Source organism: Panthera pardus, unplaced genomic scaffold (genome assembly GCF_024362965.1).
Source record: "Panthera pardus isolate Hobbes unplaced genomic scaffold, ASM2436296v1 HiC_scaffold_17, whole genome shotgun sequence".
Taxonomy (NCBI): Eukaryota; Metazoa; Chordata; class Mammalia; order Carnivora; family Felidae; genus Panthera; species Panthera pardus.
The window spans coordinates 8,427,778-8,448,776 of record NW_026526732.1 but is presented as its reverse complement, the minus strand read 5'-3'; the positions used below and the strand labels follow the sequence as shown (position 1 = coordinate 8,448,776).

Genomic DNA, 20,999 nt, shown 5'->3' with positions numbered 1-20,999 from the left:
GGATAAACAACCAGTAAGATGTAAAAATCATTAATTTGCTTTACCTAACAAAATTCCCTTCAAATATATGTTTGTGCTTTTGTGCTCTTATTATACTTAATGTAACAGTTTCTGATGGCTATGTGTTTAAAAAAAAAACCAAAATTATCAGAATTAAAAGGAGAAGTTGACAGGGGTGCCCGGGTGGTTCAGTTAGTTAAGCATCCAACTCTTGGTTTCGGCTCAGATCATGATCTCATGGTTCGTGAATTCAAGCCCGCTCATGGAGCCTGCTTGGGATTCTCTCTCTGACTCTCTACCCCTCCCCCACTCGTGTGCACTCTCTCTCTCAAAATAAACTTTAAAAAAAGGGAGAAATTGACAAATCCACCATTATAATGAGGGTTTTTTTTAACACATAGCCATCAGAAACTGTTACATCAAGTATAATAAGAGCACAAGGGATTAAAGCAATGCAATCAAGCAGCTTGATCTTCATCCCAGTAAACAGATAATTTACAATCTTTTATGAAAACAAAGCAATTCTCAACACACTCCAAAATATTCGTATCATGAAAACCGGGATCTGTGATCACAGTGCAATACAATTGGAAATAGTACATTTTTTCATTGAAAAAATTAAAAATATCCTTGGAAATTAAAAGGCAGATTTCTGTAAAAATTCATGGGTTAAGGTTAAGGAAAAACTCACATGAAAGTTCCAAAATACTTAGAACAAGCGACAGAAGAACTACATATCAACATTTATTGGATACAGCTAAAACAGGAAGCAAATTTTTAAAAAATGCAAGAATTAATGAAATAAATTTCAGGTCGAGAAGCTAGAACCTGTAGCTACAGAGAACAAACCGATGGTTGCCAAGGGAGAGAGGGGGGGGGATGGGCACAGTGGGTGAAGGGGAGTGGAAGATACAGGCTTCCAGTTATGGAATGAAAAAGTCACAGGAATAAAAGACACAGCATGGGTGATATAGCCAATGGCATTGTAATAGCAATGTAAAGTGACAGATGGTGAGCACAGCATCACGTATAAACTTGTTGAACCACTATGCCATGCACCTGAAACTAACGTAACGTTATGTGTTCACTATACTCAAATAAACAAGGAAATAAAGAAAGAAATACTAAATCAATGCAAAAAAAAAAGGAAGCTAGAACCTATAAATAGAGAGAACTATGAAATGAAAAACTAAATACATGCAGTGTCTTGTATGTCAATTATACCTCAACAGAACTGTTCTAAGAAGTTTACGGTTGGTCCAAGAATTGATACAAGGTTCAATGAATCAGAAAGAGAGCCCAGAAATTGATCTGTTTATATCTGGAAACTTGGTGGATGACAGGATAGCAATATCAACCAGTGGAGAACTGATGAACCACCCAGTAAAGAGTCTTAGAGCAGTTGACTATCAATATTAAAAAGTTAAATTAGCACACTTACTGTGATAAGAACTGAGTCATGCATAGAATTGTTGAATCACTGTATTATATACCTGACACTAATATCACACCATATGTTAATTATACTTCAATAAAAAAAAAAGTTAAATGTGATGCATACCTCCAAAATCAACATCAGATTGATCAAAGACCCAAATGTGGAAAGAAGCAAAATGTCTTAAAATTATTAGGAAAAAGTATAAGAATATAGTTATGACTTCACGGTAGTAAGGTTCTCCTAAACGTGACACAGAAAGCATGAATGAGAAAGGAGAATGTCTGACTCTGTCAAATTAAAACTTCAGTTTTTCAGGAGATGCCACAAACAGAATTAAGAGAGAAGTCACGGACTGGAGAAAGTCTTTGCCCTACATAGAACGAACTAAGGATTAATTTCCAAATACGATACTTTTTAAAAACTTACAAATCTAAGAAAACAACACCCCCCAAAAACACGCAAAGGCAAGGCCCATGCGGTTCTCAGAGAAAGGAATCCAAACAGCCAATAAATTAATTGGGAGAAAGAAAAAAAAAGTGCTCAATCCCACTGGTGATCAGAAGAGTCCAAATCAAGTTAGAGACAGCACTTTTTACCCGTAAAACTAGCAAAAAATTAAGATGAATGTATCCAGGGTAGGAGACGATTGCTTTGGAGAGCAAGCTGGCACTCACTATCTAAGAAAATTCAAAATGGTTTTATCTTAGGACCCAGAAATCGTATTGGGGAGCGGGGAGTGATGACAGTCCAGTGAGTCTGCACCATCTGCATTCCCTGGGAGATCTAGACTTTCTGCCCAGGCTCCAAACTACGGGCGACTGGTTACGTCGCTGCGCTAAGGAAGGAGACAGGGCCAGGATGGGGTCACACAGGAGAGGATGAAATGCAAACCCACTCTGTCATTGTTCCCAAAGCTGCTACTTGCTCATCCCCGTTGCCTCTTTGGAACCTGGACGCCATGCGTGCCTCTCTTCCTGCCACGCTCTGGCCCGCGTGTCCAGGCCTGCCCTCTCCGTGTTTGTCACTGTGGCCACCATGCTGCTCGGCCCTGTCAGATGGTAGTGAGACTAAGCTCAAGATGTTAACGACAGGCCTGGCAGCACACCTGGTCGGGTGAAACTAGGGGAGACGGCCTTCCTCCTCACCCACAGAACTGAACAGCTTTCCCCCAAGAAAAGAAACAATCCAACTCTTCCATTTGTAGAAAACAGCAAAGAAGCTCCATCAGTCTGTGGCACGGAGCATGCCGGTCTCGTGTGAAAATGAGAACGACCCATCCTCACGACAGCCGAGAGTTGGAGATGTTTCCTAGTCAGCGAGGTGGGCCCGGGCCAGTGTACCCACACATGTCACCGGATAGCCCTTGGTGTGGCTTGATGTGGGTGTGGGATGAAGCAGAGCCCACAGCCCTGACCTCAGCTGTGCCCTGTCATGGACCCCAACCACCCCAGACAGCCCCCTATTTCACGGAGAGGGATGCCGACGCCTTCACCATCCTGTAATGTGTGACACAAAATCACAACCATCCCCGGGCACTCAGCACTGCCAAACAGATTGCCTTTAAATGTTTGTTTCACACTTATGTATTGATTTTGTATCAGTGAAAGTGTATATATATATATATAAACAGACTCATTACTAATGCATTGCCACAGGCCAACCCAGAGTCAATGTTTTGGGGGGAAAATAAATTGGCAATTTTCCCACTTTTCTGCAGTTCTTTTTCTCTCTCTGGTTTTCCTTTGGGACTTTCAGGATTAGAGGATTCCAAAAGGCAAACAAAAGGGTTCTGACTTAGGATAGTATGACCGGTTCCTGGTAACAGAACAAGTGCATCAGCATTTCTGCTAGCCTTGACTTTCAGCTGATAACCTCTAGAGCCTCTAGAGCACCCCCACGTCACAAAAGTACGGGGATGGCCGGTGTTTCTGGGCTTCGTGCTCCACTCCCACACCACCTTGCTCCAGGGCACTTTCCACTTGCAGAGCAGAACCAACATGTCTCGTTGTAGAAGGACAGGCCTGTCCTTAAAATGACCTGCATTCCCGCTTCACCCTAGTGATGGTGCAGTGCTCTCTACGATCAAATCTCTGCCCAGGTGACCTACCCATAACTTCAACTCTTATTTTAGTCTGAACCTTCCAACACTGTCATGTCAGGCTCGAGCATGAGCAGGCAGGACTGCCAGATCGAGGGCCTCCAGGAGCACAGAGGTTGCCATGTACAAATGTATGAGCCCCCTGTGGGCGGACAAGGCTCAGCGCTGCACCACAGAGTAGCTGACCTCAGCCCTGCTCACCCCTCGACTGGGCACCTTTGGGACATGCAGGAACTTCACCATTTTCCAGGGTATGTCTGGCCAGAACCCCTTCCTTGGCTTTAAGGCCATCTGTCAGCCCAGTTTTTCCCAACCTTCTTATCATCACCATCCTTCTCCCCAGAAGCCATTTTAGGCATTTTGTTCCTAATCGCCCCCTTGCATAAAGCTTTAATACCACAGATATACTATACATCTCTTCATGGACTGAGGCCATTTGGAGGGCCATAGACCATTGCAATATCTAAGGCTTTTTTGCCTCCCAAGAACAAGCATTTGTGATATCCTCTCCCTGTCACCCCCCCACCCCCACCCCCACCCCTACCCCCACTAAAAATGTATATATTAGCTGTGACTGCAGTAGAGTCTATCCTCTGTCACCAGAGGAATCTACCTGCCCAGGGAGGGTAGAACCAGCTCTTCAACAACACTGAAATGACCTGTTTCTCACACCAGTCCCAAGCTCACTCCCCTCCAGGCTGCCCTGGACAGGGCACCGACCCTCACCCCCTGCCCTCTGCCCACGTTCTCGGTACCCTCGCTAACCTCTACTCTTCACCCGGTTTCCTTTTCTTTCCATGTGCTGCTTCCTGTGTGTAGGAGAGAGATTCAGCCCACAAGGGAATTTCATAATATTTGAATATTTGGTAAAGCAAAAACCTCCTTTGTCTCTAAGCTGGCAAATTGATCCAGCAGCAAATGTATTCGCTTCTTTATATATTGGTTCAGTTAATCAATCAATTAACATAAGGAGAGGGCTCTGTGAGTTGGATGAACAAGAAGCAACCCTGAAGTGCAGGACGTGAAGGGTGAGGAGCACAGTGACTCCCAGAAAGAGCTGATGTTTGGCCAGTCCTTTGGGAGCAAACATGACCTGGTCTGGAGACTCGGAGGGACATTTGTGCAAAGACCAGGAGGACAGATGGAGCATTATCGACAGGCTTGGGAAACTGTGCCAGAGTTCAGTTGCTAGAGGGCAAGCAGAGGGCATGGAGAGCAGGGTGAGCGAGGAAGGCAGAGAAGAGGCTGAGAGAGGGAGTGTCAAGTCAGTGTGTGCTCTTGTATGGATATAGAAAATATGTGTGTGGCTCCCAGAGAGAAAGGATACTTCAGGCTGTGCCCACATGGGAGACGGCAGGAGTTAAGGAGGGTCTAGCAGTGGGTGGGGAGAGGTGGGGGGAGAGACAGAGAGAGAAGGAGGGAAAGAGATGGCCCATCAAGTTCAGGTGGAGCAGGATGGGCTGAACAGCAGAACTAGAACCAGAATCCACACAGACTCATGGGAAGGATGAAGGCTGAGGTTCTAGGCATAAGCACACTATCTAATTTTAATTACTTCTGGAAGTCACAAAGGCATATTCAGGTTTGAAAGTGAAAGATGAACCCACCAAGAATTTTAAAGGTTGAGACATGACTACTCTAGCCAAGGGTCTAAGTTGAATTTAAAACATCTAGTATCTAAGCAGCGACCATGCAGGACAATCCAACCTCAAGACTGGAACAGAACCAGCAGCAAGAATAACTAGATAGTGAGTTCATGAACTTCTGACTTACAGTTTTCTGCATTTTCCTCATTGGACACAGGACTTCCAATAATCTGTGATGGGAGTCGGCCAACAGACAGGGGCCAGGTGGATGCAGATTCCCAGGTTAAGAAGGGAGCTGGACAGAACACTGTATCAGAAGAGAAAAATTTCAATGCAGACAGAATAACTTACCTCTGACCTGAGTGTGGTCATTTTTATTTTACCTGGGTATGTCAAGCTCAAAGCATATAAACCCTTCACACAATTCTCCAATTCTGGAGTTATCACTATAGGATTCCAACAAATGAGATATTGACTAAGGGAATTGATCTTAATATAAGAAGTGCAACCATGCTGAAAGAACATCCACCCCAGCTAAGATAATGAGAAAGAACATAGTTTGAAGTCAGTCGAGAAGGAAAAGGCAACCACTTGAGAGTGAACACTGGTAACAACAAAACACATGCATGCAATAAAGTCTTGAGTGATCTGAGTAATGGACAAAAAGATCACAGATTAACCCAAATTAGTCACACTGTGGTACAAAATGGATATATGTAACAAATGATTATTTAAATTTAAATTCTTCACAAAAATTAACTCAGAATAGACCCTAGACCTAAAGGTAAAATGCAAAACTACAAAACTTCTAGAAGAAAATATAGAATGGAATGTATGTGACCTTTGATTTGGCAATGACTCTTTGGGTATAATACCAAAAGCACCATCCATAAAATAAAAATTAGTAAGTCAGACTCATTAAAATTTGAAAATGTCTGCTCTAGGAAAGACAATGTTAAAGAGTGAGAAGACAAGCCACAGGCTGGGAGAAAATATTTGCAAAACACATATCTGATAAAGAAGTTGAACCAAACATGTATAAAGAACTTTTAAAAAAAAATTTTTTTAGATTATTTATTTTGAGAGAGTGCAAGTGGGGGAAGAGGAGAGAGAGAGGGAGAGAGAGAATCCCAACCAGGCTCCATGCTGTCAGCCCACAACCTCACACGGGGCTCGATCCCACAAACTGTGAGATCATGACCTGAGCCACAATCAAGAGTCAAACACTCATATGACTGAGCCATCCAGCCGCCCCTACAAATAACTTTTAAAACTCACAGTAAGAAAAAAAAATCCAACTGAAAAACACGCAAAAGATCTGAACAGACACTTCACTGAAGTAAATATACAGATGGAACACTGCAGATGAGCATATTCTAGTAAAAGAAAAATTGACATATTCAGGTCAGAGGAATTCATTCTGTCTGCACTGATGTTTTCCATTCCTGATGCAATGATGGGATATGAAAAGATGCTCAAGATCACTGGTATTAAAACAGTACAATAATGAGATGCCACCACACACTAATTAAAATGATCAAAATCCAGAGTTAAAATGGTGGAGCAGTGGGAGGACCCTATCCTTGCATCATCCCTCAAACACAGCTAGATAAATATCAAATCATTCCCAGCCCCCAAGAAATCAATCTGAATGCTGAAAGGACAAACTGCAGAACTAGAGGGAGAAAAGAAGCCACATTGTAGAAGATAGGAGCTGTGGAGACATAATTCTGGAAGAAAAGAATCATGGATGCTGCAGAGGGGAGGGACTTTTGATCTTGGAGACAAAAGGGAGACAGAGAGAGAGAACAGAGAGAGAGCAGCACGCAGGGGACTGCACAAGAGAAACACTTCTCCCAAAACCATTGACTGGGAAAATGAGAGCAACTGATTACCACAAAGTTTTACAGGCAGTGGAGCCCAAAGTCTGAAGTTTTAGAAGCATGCACCACCACCATGTGGAGCCTGGTGGCCACACCAGTGATCCCGTGGAAAAGGAGGACAGGGGCCCAGGAGCAGACAGACTGGTTTGAGGATCCTCTGGGTCGCACTAGGAGAGCAGTTCCCCCTTCTTGGAGTGCTTTTGGGAGAGGTGGCATGGCCTCTCTGGGAACAAAAGAGCTGGTGAGTGTCAACGTGCTGCCCCGTTCATTAGCATAGGAATAGAGACACCTGCTGAGGGCAGAAAACCTTGGTGCTGACCTTTTGCCTCACTTTACCATAAACTCCCCGGCGACTGTGTGATGGTTTTTCTGGGACTAACTGGCACCAGCCACAGCGTGGGGAGACCTTCCCCCAGAGGATCAGTGTGGGTCCTCGCCATGCCAGGTCCCTAAAATTTGGAGTTTTGAAACGCAGCCACACATCTGGGATAAAACACAGGAGTACTACGCTGCCTCGGAGGCATACAGCTCGGACACAGACCGAGTGATGGCAGGGATCTGACAGAAGCTGGGGACACAAGAGGGGAGATCGTTCACTCTTCTGTGAGGGTTTCCTAAACAGTAGCCAGTGTGAAATCCCTGCTTAGGAGACAAGAGAGTAGGGCCACACCATTTCTGCTGGCGACCCCTGCCCATCAGCGCTCACAGACCTCAGTGAGCAGCATAGCACGCCCAGTGGAGGTTTGAGCTGCTTACACCAAGCCCCACCCCTCTACACTCTGCAGGTGCATCTTTACTAGGGAAACTCAGACTGAGAATCAGCACAGCAGGCCCTCCCTCAGAAGACCAACACAAACGCCTCACAGGCACCAAGTCTACTGATCATAGAGTGGTGCAAAACTTTAACTCTAGGGCGAATAGGATCTAGCCTCTTTGTTTTTTATTTTTTTAATGTTTATTTATTTTTGAAGGAGAGAGAGACAGAGCATGAGTGGAGGAGGGGCAGAAAGAGGAGACACAGAATCCAAAGCAGGCTCCAGGAGCTGAAGTGTCAGCACAGAGCCTGACATGGGGCTCAAACTCACGAGCCGTGAGATCATGACCTGAGCCAAAGTCAGACACTCAACCTACTAAGACACCCAGGCACCCCAGATCTAGACTCTTTTAACAAACATACCAAAATACACCTAGTTAAAACTCACCACACACTGGACAAGATACAAACACTCCCCACTGCAGGCCAGGAGAAACTCTGCAGAGGACTGACCTAAGGGAAAGAGCAGCCAAGACACCACAGCAGGCTGCACACTCTGAAACACTTTCTGAATCTCCAGGCCCTGGACAGTATAGGACCTCTTCTTAATATAGCCATATTCTCAGGAAGAGAAAGGATAACAGGCTTTCCTAACACACACACACACACACACACACACACACACACAGTGACCTAGACAAAATGACAAAACAGAGTAATTTAACCCAAAAGAAAGAATAAGAAAAGGTCGTGACAAGGGATTTAATCAAAACAGATAAAAGTAATATGCCTGAACCAGAATTTAAAACAGCAATCATAAGGATACTAGCTGGGCTTGAAAAACCATAGAAGACAGTAGAGGATCCCTTACTGCAGAGATAAAAGAATGAAAAACTAGTCAGGCTGAAATTTTTTTAAAAAATGCTATAACCAAGATGCAAAACCAACTGGATATAATGACAACAAGGATGGACAATTTCGAGGAATAAATCAGTGATATAGAAGATAAAATTAGGGAAAATAATGAAGCTGAAGTGAAGAGGGAAAGAAAAGCTTTACAACACAAATGTAGGCTTAGGGAACTCAGCAATTCCATAAAGCATAAAAACATTCATATCATAGGAGTCCCAGAAGAACAAAAGAGAGCAAAGGGGGCAGAAGATTTACTTGAGCAAATTATAGCTGAAAACTTCCCTAATCTAGGGAAGGAAACAAATATCAAAATCCAAGAGGCATAACTCCCAACAAAATCAACAAAAGCCAGCCAACACCAACACATATCATAGTAAAATTTACAAAATACACAGACAAGGAAAGAATCCTGAAACAAGCAAGGGGAAAAATGTCCTTAATCTACAAGGGAAGAGAAATCAGGTTTTCAGATCTCTCCACAAGAACTTGGCAGGCCCAGAAGGAGATGGCATGATATATTCAATGTGCTGAATGCAAAAAGTATGCACCCAAGAACACTTTATCCAGCAAGGCTATCATTCAGAATAGAAGGAGAGATAAAGAATCTCCCAGACAAACAAAAACTAGAGAAGTTCAGCCCTGCAAAAAATATTAAAATTTCTTTCCCACAAAGACTAGAAAGGAACAGGGAACATCATCAGAAACACCAACTTTACAGGTAACACAATGGCACTAAATTCATATCGTTCAATAATCACTCTGAATGTAAATGGACTAAATGCTCTAATCAAAAGACATACAGTATCAGGGGCACATGGGTGGCTCAGTCAGTTGAGCATCAGACTCTTGATTTCAGCTCAGATCATGATTTCATAGCATGTGGGTTCAAGCCCCACATCAGGCTCCACACTAACAGCACAGAGTCTGCTTGGAATTCTCCCTCTCTCTCCCTCTCTCTCCCTCTGCCCCTTCCCTAGTGTCTGTCTGTCTGTCTCTCCCTCTTTCTGTCAAAATAAATAAATTAAAAAAAAAAGACATAGGGCATCAGAATGGATTAAAAAAAAAAAGACCCCTCTATATCATGCCAATAAAAGACTCATTTTAGACCTAAAGATACCTGCAAATGGAAAGTGAGGGGACTCTATCTATCATGGTAATGGATGTCAAAAGAAAGCCAGAGTAGCCATACTTATATTAGACAAACTAAATTTTAAAACAAAGACTATAACAAGAGATGAAGAGAGACACTATATCATAAGGGGTCTATACAACGAGAAGACCTAACAATTGTAAATTTTTATACCCCCAACTTAAAAGCACCTAAATATATAAATCAGTTAGAAACAAACATAAAGAAACTCATCAATAATAGTACAATTAATAGTAGGGAACTTTAACACCCCACTTACAACAATGGACAGATCATCTAGACAGAAAATCAACAAGGAACATTTCATCCTAAAGCAGCAGAATACACATTCTTTTTGACTGCACACAGAACATTCTCCAGAATAGATCACATACTGGGACACAAATTAGGCCTCAACCAGTACAAAAAGACTGAGCTCATATGGTGCATATTTTCAGACCACAACACTATGAAACTTGAAGTCAACCACAAGAAAAAAATTGGAAATTAGATAACACCGCAAAAATACAAACAATTATAAGAGAATATTATGAAACATTATACACCAACAAACTGGGCAAACTGGAAGATATGGATAAATTCCTCAACACATACAAACTACCAAAACTGAAACAGGAAGAAACAGAAAATTTGAACAGACCCATATCTGGCAAAGAAATTGTATCAGTAATCAAAAGTCTCTCAATAAACAAAAGTCCAGGGCCAGATGACTTCCCAGGGGAATTCTAGCAGACATTTATTTATTTTTTATAAATGGTTTTTAATGCTTGTTTTTGAGAGAGAGAGAGACTGAGCATGAGCAGAGGAGGGGCAGAGAGATAGGGAACACTGAATCTGAAGCAGGCTCTAGGCTCTGAGCTAGAGCCCAACACGGGGCTCGAATCCACAAACTGAAATCATGATCTGAGCCAAAGTTGGACACTTAACTGACCCAGGCACCCCTACCAGACATTTAAAGAAGAGTTAGTATCATAATCAATTAATTAATTAATTAATAAAATAAAGAAGAGTTAGTATCTATTCTTCTCAAAGTATTCCAAAAAATAGAAATTGAAGGATGACTTCTAAATTCATTCCATGAGGCCAGTATTACCTCAATACCAAAACCAAAGACCTCACTAAAAAGGAGAATCACAGGCCAATATACGTGATGAAAACACACACAAAAATTCTCAACAAGGTACTAGCAAATCAAAGCCAACAGTGTATTAAAAGAATTATTCACCACAATTAAGTGGGACTTATTCCTGGGCTGCAGGAGTGATTAAATATTTGCAAGTCAATAAATACGATACACCATATTAATAAATGTTTGTTTATTTATTTTGAGAGAGAGAGAGCACCTTCAGGCAGGGGAGGGCCAGAGAAAGAGAGAGAATCACAAGCAAGGGCTTGATTTCATGACTATGAGGTCACAACCTGAGCCAATATCAAGAGTCAGACACTTAAATGACTGAGCCACCCAGGCACCCTCTGATGCACCACATTAATAAAAGAAAGGGTAAGAACCATATAATCCTCTCAACAGATGCAGAAAAAGCCTTTGACAAAATACTGCATCCATTCTTGATAAAAACCCTCCACAAAGTAAGGATAGAGGGAACATATTTCAACATCATAAAGGCCACCTACAAGAGACCCACAGCTAATACTCTCAATCGGGGAAAACTGAGAGCTTTTACTCTACAGTCAGGAACAAGACAGGGATGTCCATTCTCACCATTGTTATTTAACGTAGTATTGCAAGTCCTAGCCTCAGGAATCAGACAACAACAAGAAATGAAAGGCATCCAAATCAGGAAGGAAGAAGTCAAACTTTCACTATTTGCAGATGACATGATACTCTGTATAGAAAACCTGAAAGTCTCCACCAAAAATTCCTAGAACTGATACATGAATTCAACAAAGTCACGGGATACCAAATCAATGTAAAGATATCTGTTGCATTTCTATACACCAATAATGAAGCAGCAGAAAGAGAAATCAAGGAATTGATCTCATTAACAACTGCACCAACAAACCGTAAGATACCTAGGAGTAAACCTAACCAAAGAGGTAAAAGATCTGTGCCCTAAAATCTATAAAATACTTATGAAAGAAAATGAAGATGACACAGAGAAATGGAAAAACATTCCATGCTCATAGATTGGAAGAACAAATCTTGTCAAAATGTCGATACTACCCAAAGCAATCTACACATTTAAAGCAATCCCTATCAAAACAACACCCCAGGATTTTTCACAGAGCTAGAACTAACAATCCTAAAATTTGTATGGAATCACAAAAGATCACAAGTAGCTAAAGCAATGCTGAAAAAGAAAAACAAAATGGGAGGCATCACAATTCTGAACTTCAAGTTATATCATAAAGCTGTAGTCTTCAAGACAGTATAGTACTGGGACAAAAACAGACACATAGATCAATGGAACAGAATAGAAAATTCAGAAATAGATCCACAGCTATATGGTCAACTCATCTTTGACAAAGCAAGAAAGAATAGCCAATGGAAAAAAGACAGTCTCTTCAACAAATAGTATTGGGAAAACTGGACAGCAACATTCAGAAGAATGAAACGGGACCACTTTCTTACACGATACACAAAAATAAATTCAAAATGGGTGAAAGACCTAAATTTGAGACAGGAAACCATCACAATCTTAGAGGAGAGCACAGGCAGCAACCTTTTTGACCTCAGCCATAGCAACTTCTTACTAGACACATCTCCAGAGGCAAAGGAAACAAAAGCAAAAATGAACCATTGGGATTTCATCAAGATAAAAAGCTTCTACGCAGTAAAGGAAACAGTCAACAAAACTAAAAGGCAGCCTATGGAATAGAAGATATTTGCAAATAACATATCTGAAAGAGAGTTAACATCCAAAATCTGTAAAGAACTCACCAAACTCAACACCCAAAAAACAAATAATCCAGTGAAGAAATAGGCAGAAGACATGAATAAACATTTTTCCAAAGAAGACATCCAGATGGCCAACAGACACATAAAAAGATGCTCAACACCACTCATCATCAGGTAAATACAAATCAAAACTACAGTGAGATACCACCTCACACCTGTCAGAATGGCTAAAATTAACAACACAAGAAACAACAGATGTTGGTGAGGATGTGGAGAAAGGAAAATTGTCTTACAATGTTGGTGGGAATGAAAACTGGAGCAGCTACCCTGGGAAACAGTGTGGTCTCCTCAAAAAGCTAAAAATGGAACTACCATATGACCCAGTCATTGCACCACTAGGCATTTACTCAAAGGATACAAAAATACTGATTCAAAGAGGCACATGCACCCCAATATTTATGGCAGCACTATCCGCAATAGCCAAGTTATGGAAAGAGCCCAAATTTCCATCAATGAATGAATGGATAAGGAAGATGTGGTGTGTATATATACCAGAGTCAATCAGCCATCAAAAAGAATGAAGTCTTGCCATTTGCAAAGACATGGATGGAGCTGGAAGGTATTACGTTAAGCGAAATAAGTCAATCAGAGAAAGACAAATACCATATGATTTCACTCATATGTGGAATTTAAGAAACAAAACAGATGAATATAGGGGAAGGGGAAAAAAGAGATGGAAGCAAAATATAAGAGACTCTTAACTATAGAGAACAAACTGAGGGTTGCAGGAGGGGAAGTGGGCAGTGCATGGGCTACATGGATGAGGAGGATTAAGGAGGGCACCTGTTGGGTTGTGCACTGGTTGTTATATGTAAGCGACAAATTCTGCTACTGAAACCAATATGACACTATATGTTAAGTAAAAAGAATTTAAATAAAATTTGGGGGGGAAATGGTCACAATCCAACACACGGACACCACCAAGTGCTAGTGAGGATGTGGAGCAATAGAAACTTTCATTCACGTCGGTGGGCGGGCAAAACGGTGCATTGACTTTGGAAGACAATCTGACAGTTTCTGACGAGGTAAACAGTCTTACCAATGGATCCAACAATTACGCTCCTAGGTATTTACCCAGCTGATTTGAAAACGTGTATCCAGATAAGAGCCTACAAGTGAACATTATAGAAGTTTTGTGCAACCAAGATGTGCTTCAATAGGCAAATGGACACACAAACTTTGGCACATCCATACGATAAAATATTACTCAGCCGTGAAAAGAAATGAGCTATCAAGCCACAGAAAGACATAAAGGAAATTTAAATGCATATTGCAAACTGAAAGAAACCATTCTGGAAAGGCTATATACTATGTGATTCCATTTATACAACATTCTGGAAAAGAAAAATATGTAGACACGTTTAAAGGATTAGTGGTTACCATGGGGCACCTGGAGGGCTCAGTCAGTTAAGCATCCAGCTTCAGCCAGGTCATGATCTCACAGTCTGTGGGTTTGATCCCCATTTCAGGCTCCATGCTGACAGCTCAGAGCCTGGAGCCTGCTTCAGATTCTGTGTCTCCTTCTCTCTGCCCCTCCCATGCTCATAATTTGTGTGTGTGTATGTGTGTCTCTCTCTCAAAATAAATAAACATTTTAAAATAATAAATAAATAAATAAATAAATAAATAAATAATAAATAAGAGATTAGTGGTTATCAAGGGTTCAGGCGGAGGAGTGGGGATGAAAAGGTGGAGCACAGGGGGGTTTTAGGGTGGTGAAACTATTCTACATGACACTGTGCATTCATCAAAGCCCAAAAGACCGTACAGCACAAAAATTGAGACTTAATGTATGCACATTTTAAAAAATCATTTAGGAAGTCAGAGACCTAACCCCAGAGATCTGGGAATGTGACCCTACCTGGAAATAGCATCTTATCAAGTTAACACAAGGTCCTACTGTAGTAGAGTGGGCTCTGAAACCCATCTGACTGGTGTCCTTCTAAGAAGAGACGGACACACACAGGGAGAAGATGTGATGACAGAGGCAGAGATTGGCATAACGCTGCCACAAGACAAGGAGTGCCAGGGATTGTCAGGCACCACCAGAAGCTGGAGGAGACAGAACAGGATCCTTCCTTAGAGGCTGCAGAGGGAGCCTGGCCCTAACAACACCTTGATTTCAGACTTGAAGGCTTCAGAGCTGTGAGACAATGAATACCCATCACTTTAAGCCACGCACTTTGTGGTATCGTGTTACAGCCTCCCAGGAAACCAACACACCCCCTCTGTTACCTGGCTTGAGATAGAAGGCATCACCCCACCCTTCCCAGCAGAGAAAGAAAAACACCACAGCGCTGTGACAGCTGTCTGCAGAAAAACCCTCCTTTTCCTCACCTCTTGCACCTCGATTCCATTCTAGGCTGGAGGCGTGTGGTTCACTAACACACAACTCACCTGGGGCCCTTCCCTTTGCAAGTCTCACACACAAAGCGCCCCTCGTTTCAAAACATGGGGCACCTGGGCTTTGTTTTGGCTTTGGGAGCCCCTGCTGAAACTGAGGTTTTTAAAGCTTCATTTTAACATCTTGCTGCATGTTATATTTGATTCGGTCTCTCCTAGTCACTGGATTTCTTCTTTGCCTCTTAATTCAATCAGAATATTTGGGCCAGAATATAGCACATATTTCCTGCACGGTGTCATGCTGTGGCCCGCTCCCTAATGTCCACAGCTGAAGCCACATGAACCCCATCAGGACCCGAAGCCCCACTCCAAACCCCGCTCCAGAGAAAGGCAACAACATCAAAAGGGCTCTGGCGAGATAGCCCATCTGCTCCACGTCAAGTCGGTTTCCTCACTTATTCTTGGTATCCTCGGGATTCTGAAACTGAGATATAAAACTTCCTATGCCCAGCACCTTTAGAGACAAAACTCCTCTCCCAGCACACAGGCTCGCCAACTTGCAACGACTGCATTCTTGGCTCTGACCCCAGCCCCGTGAGATTAGGTTTCAACTATCTCTGCTCAATCCTTAACTCACCCTTTGAAGAGAAAGCCTGGCTATTGGATCAGGTCTGTACCTATTGCTAAGGAATAGCATTCATATCTCACCTACCTTTCTCTCTTCCCTCCCCATCCATCGTGGCCCACATCAGAGAACACAGGACACCAGACCTCCCTCCTGCTGGATGTGAATAGACAGGCAGGAACACTCAACTGAGCTGTGACCAAACCACAGCTACTCAGAAAATGAGCCTTTACGTGAAGGTGATACTGAGATGTCAGAATAGACAGACAGAAAATATCTAGACCCTTGGGGCACCTGCATGGTTCAGTCAGTTAAGCATCTGACTCTTGATCTTGGCTCAGGTCGTGATCTCACAGTTCGTGAGATGGAGCCCCGTGTCGGGCTTTGCGCCGACAGTGTGGAGCCTGCTTGGTTTCTCTCTCTCCCTTGCTCTCTGCCCCTCCCCTACTCACACACTCTCCCTCTCAAAATAAATAACAGTAAAAAACAAACAAACAAAAAAAAAACCTGGATCTTTGAAGACCACATGAGCCACTGGATCAACCAGCCCTGAAATCCACCGTATCTTCAGACTCCTGTTACATGAGTCACCCAATGTTCTCATCAGTTAGCCAGTATGAGTCGGGATTCTTTTTTCTCTGCAACTAAAACACCCTATTGGATCCACCCTCAACTTGGACCAACAATCAGACTCATGGCTCCGCACTCTTGTCACCAGATGTTCAACTGAGTGTGTGTGTTTGTCTACACATCTAACTAAACACCTTGAAAAACATAAAATGCCAATTGGGACTTCTAGCATGAGGGCCACCTAGGTGGCTCAGTCGGTTAAGCATCTGACTCTTGATTTCAGCTCAGGTCACGATCTCACAGTTTTTGAGTTTTATCCCTGCATCAGGCTCTGCACTGATAGTGTGGAGCCTGCATGGAGTTGTCTCTCTCTCTCTCTCTCTCTTTCCTTAACCTACTCTCTCTCTCAAAATAAATAAACTTTAAAAAAATGAAATCTTAAAAAAAAGAAACTTCTAAAATGAATTTTTGTATTTGCATACTCTACAATGTGTCAGTGAATCAAATAGAGACAGATACAATAAATATGTCATAACTACAAGAGTTGTGTGCAACACACAAATATAGATTACTTAGCATAATCTTAGAGGAAAAAAATTAGTGTTTTATGTCATGAATAATGATACTTTACCAAAATTACTTGAATGGTATCTGGCATTAAAATGTAAATGCTTTTGTGTAAAGTTTTAGGATGGGGTTTTAAATGCCATCCTAATAACCATTAGGATCCCAATAAAAATAATGAGCAAAAGTTGTGGTAAGCAAACATGACACTGAAGCTATCACAATGGCCAACATTCTGTATGAGTAAATATGTCTATTAAGTCTGCTATGCTATGGCCAGCATAGGGCTAATGCCAAACATCTGATGGCAAACTGAAAATAATCAAATGACAATGGGTGTCTCCAAACAGTCACGGATTTAGACTATGAAATAGAATTTTACATATTAACATTTTTATTCCATGGTCTAACTGTAATACAGCTTTGTTCTTTATCGAAGTCAGTTAAATTTTAACACTGAATGTTAACATCCGTATATTTCACTAATTAAGAGCTAATGTATTTATTTGTAAACCACTAGAATTGCTTCTCTGATAGAACTAGAAAGTAAAACTGGGAATTGAATCTGGTCCCTACACTTTTTGTTAATATGGTCACCAAAACCCTGAAGCTCTCCCACATTTTCAAGCCAATGATTCCACATTAATGTCACAATTTGGTTTTGAAACAAATGCGTTTCAAATGTTCACAGATGTTAGAGTTCAAAAACTCACATTTAAGGCACATACATTCTTCGGCAGTAGTAAAGAGTATACTGGACTTTTGAAGAATTTACAAAACACCCCAGAAAACATTTGTATAAAGAAAAAAAGTAACTTGACATCTTAACTGAAGTCAGCCTCATGACAATTACAAAAAACTAAACACAGATAATTAAGCCATTTATTATCATCCAAATAAACACCAGTAAGGTTTAGATAAACTATCTAATGAATAGTCTAAAACATAACACAATGGTGAACACCATCTCCAAAAGCAATTTTAAAATATTTTACTTAAGTGGAAAATAAAAAGCAATAGTCTTGGCATTTGCCCAAGACATGCATTGTCAAATTCTTGTATTTATTTACTAGAACCATACAGTATCTTTCATCTTAAGAATTCCAACTTAATGCTAAGAATCTTGAAAATAACCAGAGGCAAGCACATTGCTTAATTGTCCTCAGACATCCCCACAAGAAATTATGTACCCATCAAAATTTAAGGACTAGCTTAAAATAAACAATTACACTTACATAATAACTTCTCTCCCTCCCTCCCACCCTCCTTCTCTCTCTCTCTCTGTCTCCCACACACACAAATACACAAACCCCCAACCTTCCCCACCAATACACACACACACACAGAAAGAAAAAGTACCAAATTGATTATTTGGGTCTCAGTGAATAGGCAGTAAGTAACTACTTAGTCTAAAGTTTTTAAGCCATAGTCTTCTGATCTATAATTGGTCACCCTTCATTTTTTTCTACACAAATTAGTAAATTATTAACTGTTTTCATTTCAGTTGTAATGCAAAAAAAATTTAATGTAAGCACTTTCTCAATTGGAGTGTCTGCTTTATGTCCAAGGACACAAGGGGACTCCACCCTGCCGGCAGGCTCATCAATTACATAGTCATTCATTAAGTGATACCACTTTAACAGATAAATGAAGCATTTTTAACCCAGTCAAGGTAAAGGGTGAATTGCATTGCAGATGGCAGAAGAGATATATATCTTGCCATATTCTGAGTAAGAAGAATGTTAGGAGAACTGCATCGCCTTAGGGAATGGTGTGCAAATCTGCCAAGGGAAACACAGGAAGAGGGTGCAGGGCAGTATTTACGGGGAGGCACGATGTAGGTTCGCTGATGTGGTTCCTTTGAATTATATCAGCTTCATAGTTATGTTTGCATTAAGTGATGTGTTTATTTGGTTTTATAGTTGTGTAAGATCCATAGAGGTAGAAATTTTTATATAGATTTGTATTTCTACATATATGAATACGTAAAAGTTGAGGCTCCTGGGTGGCTCGTCAGTTAAGCATCTGACTTCACGAAGCTCAGGTCATGATCCCACCATTCATGAGTTCGAGCCCCGCATCGGGCTCTGTGCTGACAGCTCGGAGCCTGGAGCCTACTCCGGATTCTGTGTCTCCCTCTTTCTCTCTGCCCTTTCCCCAAGCATGCTCACTTGCTCACTTGCTCTCTCTCACTCAAAAACAAATCAACATTAAGAAAAAAATGTCTTAAAGAATCATTTAACTTAAAAAAAAAAAAACACTTAACTGAGTCTCCCGAATCCTTTCATTTACATACATACACACACACACAAATGGGTTTTCGTATCAAATCTTACCATTCCCCTGAGATCTTCTTGTGTGACTTACCAACAAACTGGCAGAGAGGAAACATTTCAGACAATTGCTACATTATGACAAAAGCTGAGCCCCATGGCCCACATCTTGTTGGCACAAAATTCAGTCTTGCAACATATTCTTAAACAGATAGATTTTATCCAATAATATAATTGCCCGTGGCTCTGAGAACACAGGTTTCATGTATGGCTCTAGCATTATGGCAGCAAAGAAAAATAGAAATTATCACACTGATCCAATGTATTCGCTCATGAAACCAATATTTATAATTATACAGGGCTTCATAGTGGCTGCTGGAGATGCAATGCTGATTTTTAAAACAGCACCATGACCCTTGCCTTCATGGAGCTTATGGTCTAGTTGAGGCAACCGCTACTAACCAAACGATCGTGCAAAGACAGTAAAAACCGCTGATGGTGTGTGCTCTGAAGTCACCCCCTGCCGTGAGGAAGGTGTACAGACAACCAAGTAAGTTTTCATCAACCTAATATTCTGTTGCCAAAAGGGCCCTTGCTTTGACCTGAAGTGGATGTAGACCAGCTTTCTGGCTGTCAGCACAAAGAACACGGCCTTGGAGGTCACACAAGTCACATTTTTCACAGTCTTATCTGAAAACCAACGAGCTACTTAGGAACATAGCTGACCTAATACTGCAATTTGAAGAAAAAAATTCCAGTTCATATACCAGAAGGAGGAGGAAGAGAAGAAGAGGAAGAGGAAGGAGAAAAGGAAGGAGAAGAAAGAATAAAGGAGAGAGGAAGGAAGGAAAGGAGGGAGGAAGGAAGGAGAGAGGGAAGGAGGAAAGAAAGAAGGAAGGGAGGGAAGGAAGGAGACAGAAAGAAAGAAGAAAAGAAAAGAGGATGCCTGGATGGCTTGGTCAGTAGAGTGCGTGACTCTTGATGTTGTAAGCTTGAGCCCCACGTTGGATGTAGAGATTATTTACAAATAAAATCTTAAGGGGCACCTGAGTGTCTCAGTCAGTTAAGGTTTGGACTTCAGCTCACGTTATGACCTGGTGGTTCATGAGTTCGAGGCCCCCATCAGACTGTCTGCTGTCAGCACAGCACCTGCTTCAGATCCTCTCTTCCCCACCCTCTCTCTCTCTGCCCCTCCCCTGCTCCCTCTCTCTCCTAAAAATAAACATTTAAAAATTAATTTATTTATTTAAAAAAAATTTTAAAAAGAGGAGGGGGGGAGGAAGAAAACAGTGAGACACAAGTTGAACAACATATTCCTCGCCCACACCCCCCAATGGCTCTCATGATATTCAGGGCAAAAGCCAAAGCCCCTCCAGAGGCCAACAAGCCTAAGTAAACGATGCCCCAACCCCAGCCTCATTACCCCCTGCTACCCCCTTGCTCTCCAGCCACATTGTTCTCCTGGCCATTCCCAGAGCACACTAGGAACTCACACCCACACGAAGGCTTCAGTGAGGTGCTCTTCTCCTACGCATCTGTACCCCTCACCCCTACTTCCTTCAAGGGTTCACTCAAGAGACACCTTCCCAGTGAGGCCCACTATAACCACATTCTTAAATGCACCACCTTCCCCCACATTCTTATTCTGTTTCCATAGCACCCTCCCCTTCTAATGTACTAAATAATTTACTTTTTTGTGCTTTGTTCATTGCTCCATCACCAGCAATAAGAATTGTGCGTGGTAATAATATCAACAAATACTTGTCCAATAAACCAATGAATGAACATCTTGGCAAATCCCTACCACGGTATCACAAGGGAACTCTGTCATAACGTTACCCCTGTGAATGCCAACAACAGTTCTCCAATGTGCAGTTAATAATTAT

General features: G+C 41.7%; 1 long non-coding RNA gene across 1 annotated transcript in view; it reads right to left on the bottom strand.

Annotated features, from left to right (window-relative positions):
- Nucleotides 1–20,712, bottom strand: part of LOC109245385 (uncharacterized) — a 160,282-nt gene extending 139,570 nt beyond the window's left edge. Inside the window, exons 1-2 of the long non-coding RNA XR_002070854.2 lie at nt 20,607–20,712; nt 5,310–5,429 (exon numbers count right to left, since the gene is read on the bottom strand). This is a non-coding gene — a long non-coding RNA (uncharacterized LOC109245385). The remainder of the gene's footprint in view (nt 1–5,309; nt 5,430–20,606) is intronic.
- Nucleotides 20,713–20,999: the final 287 nt, after the last annotated feature.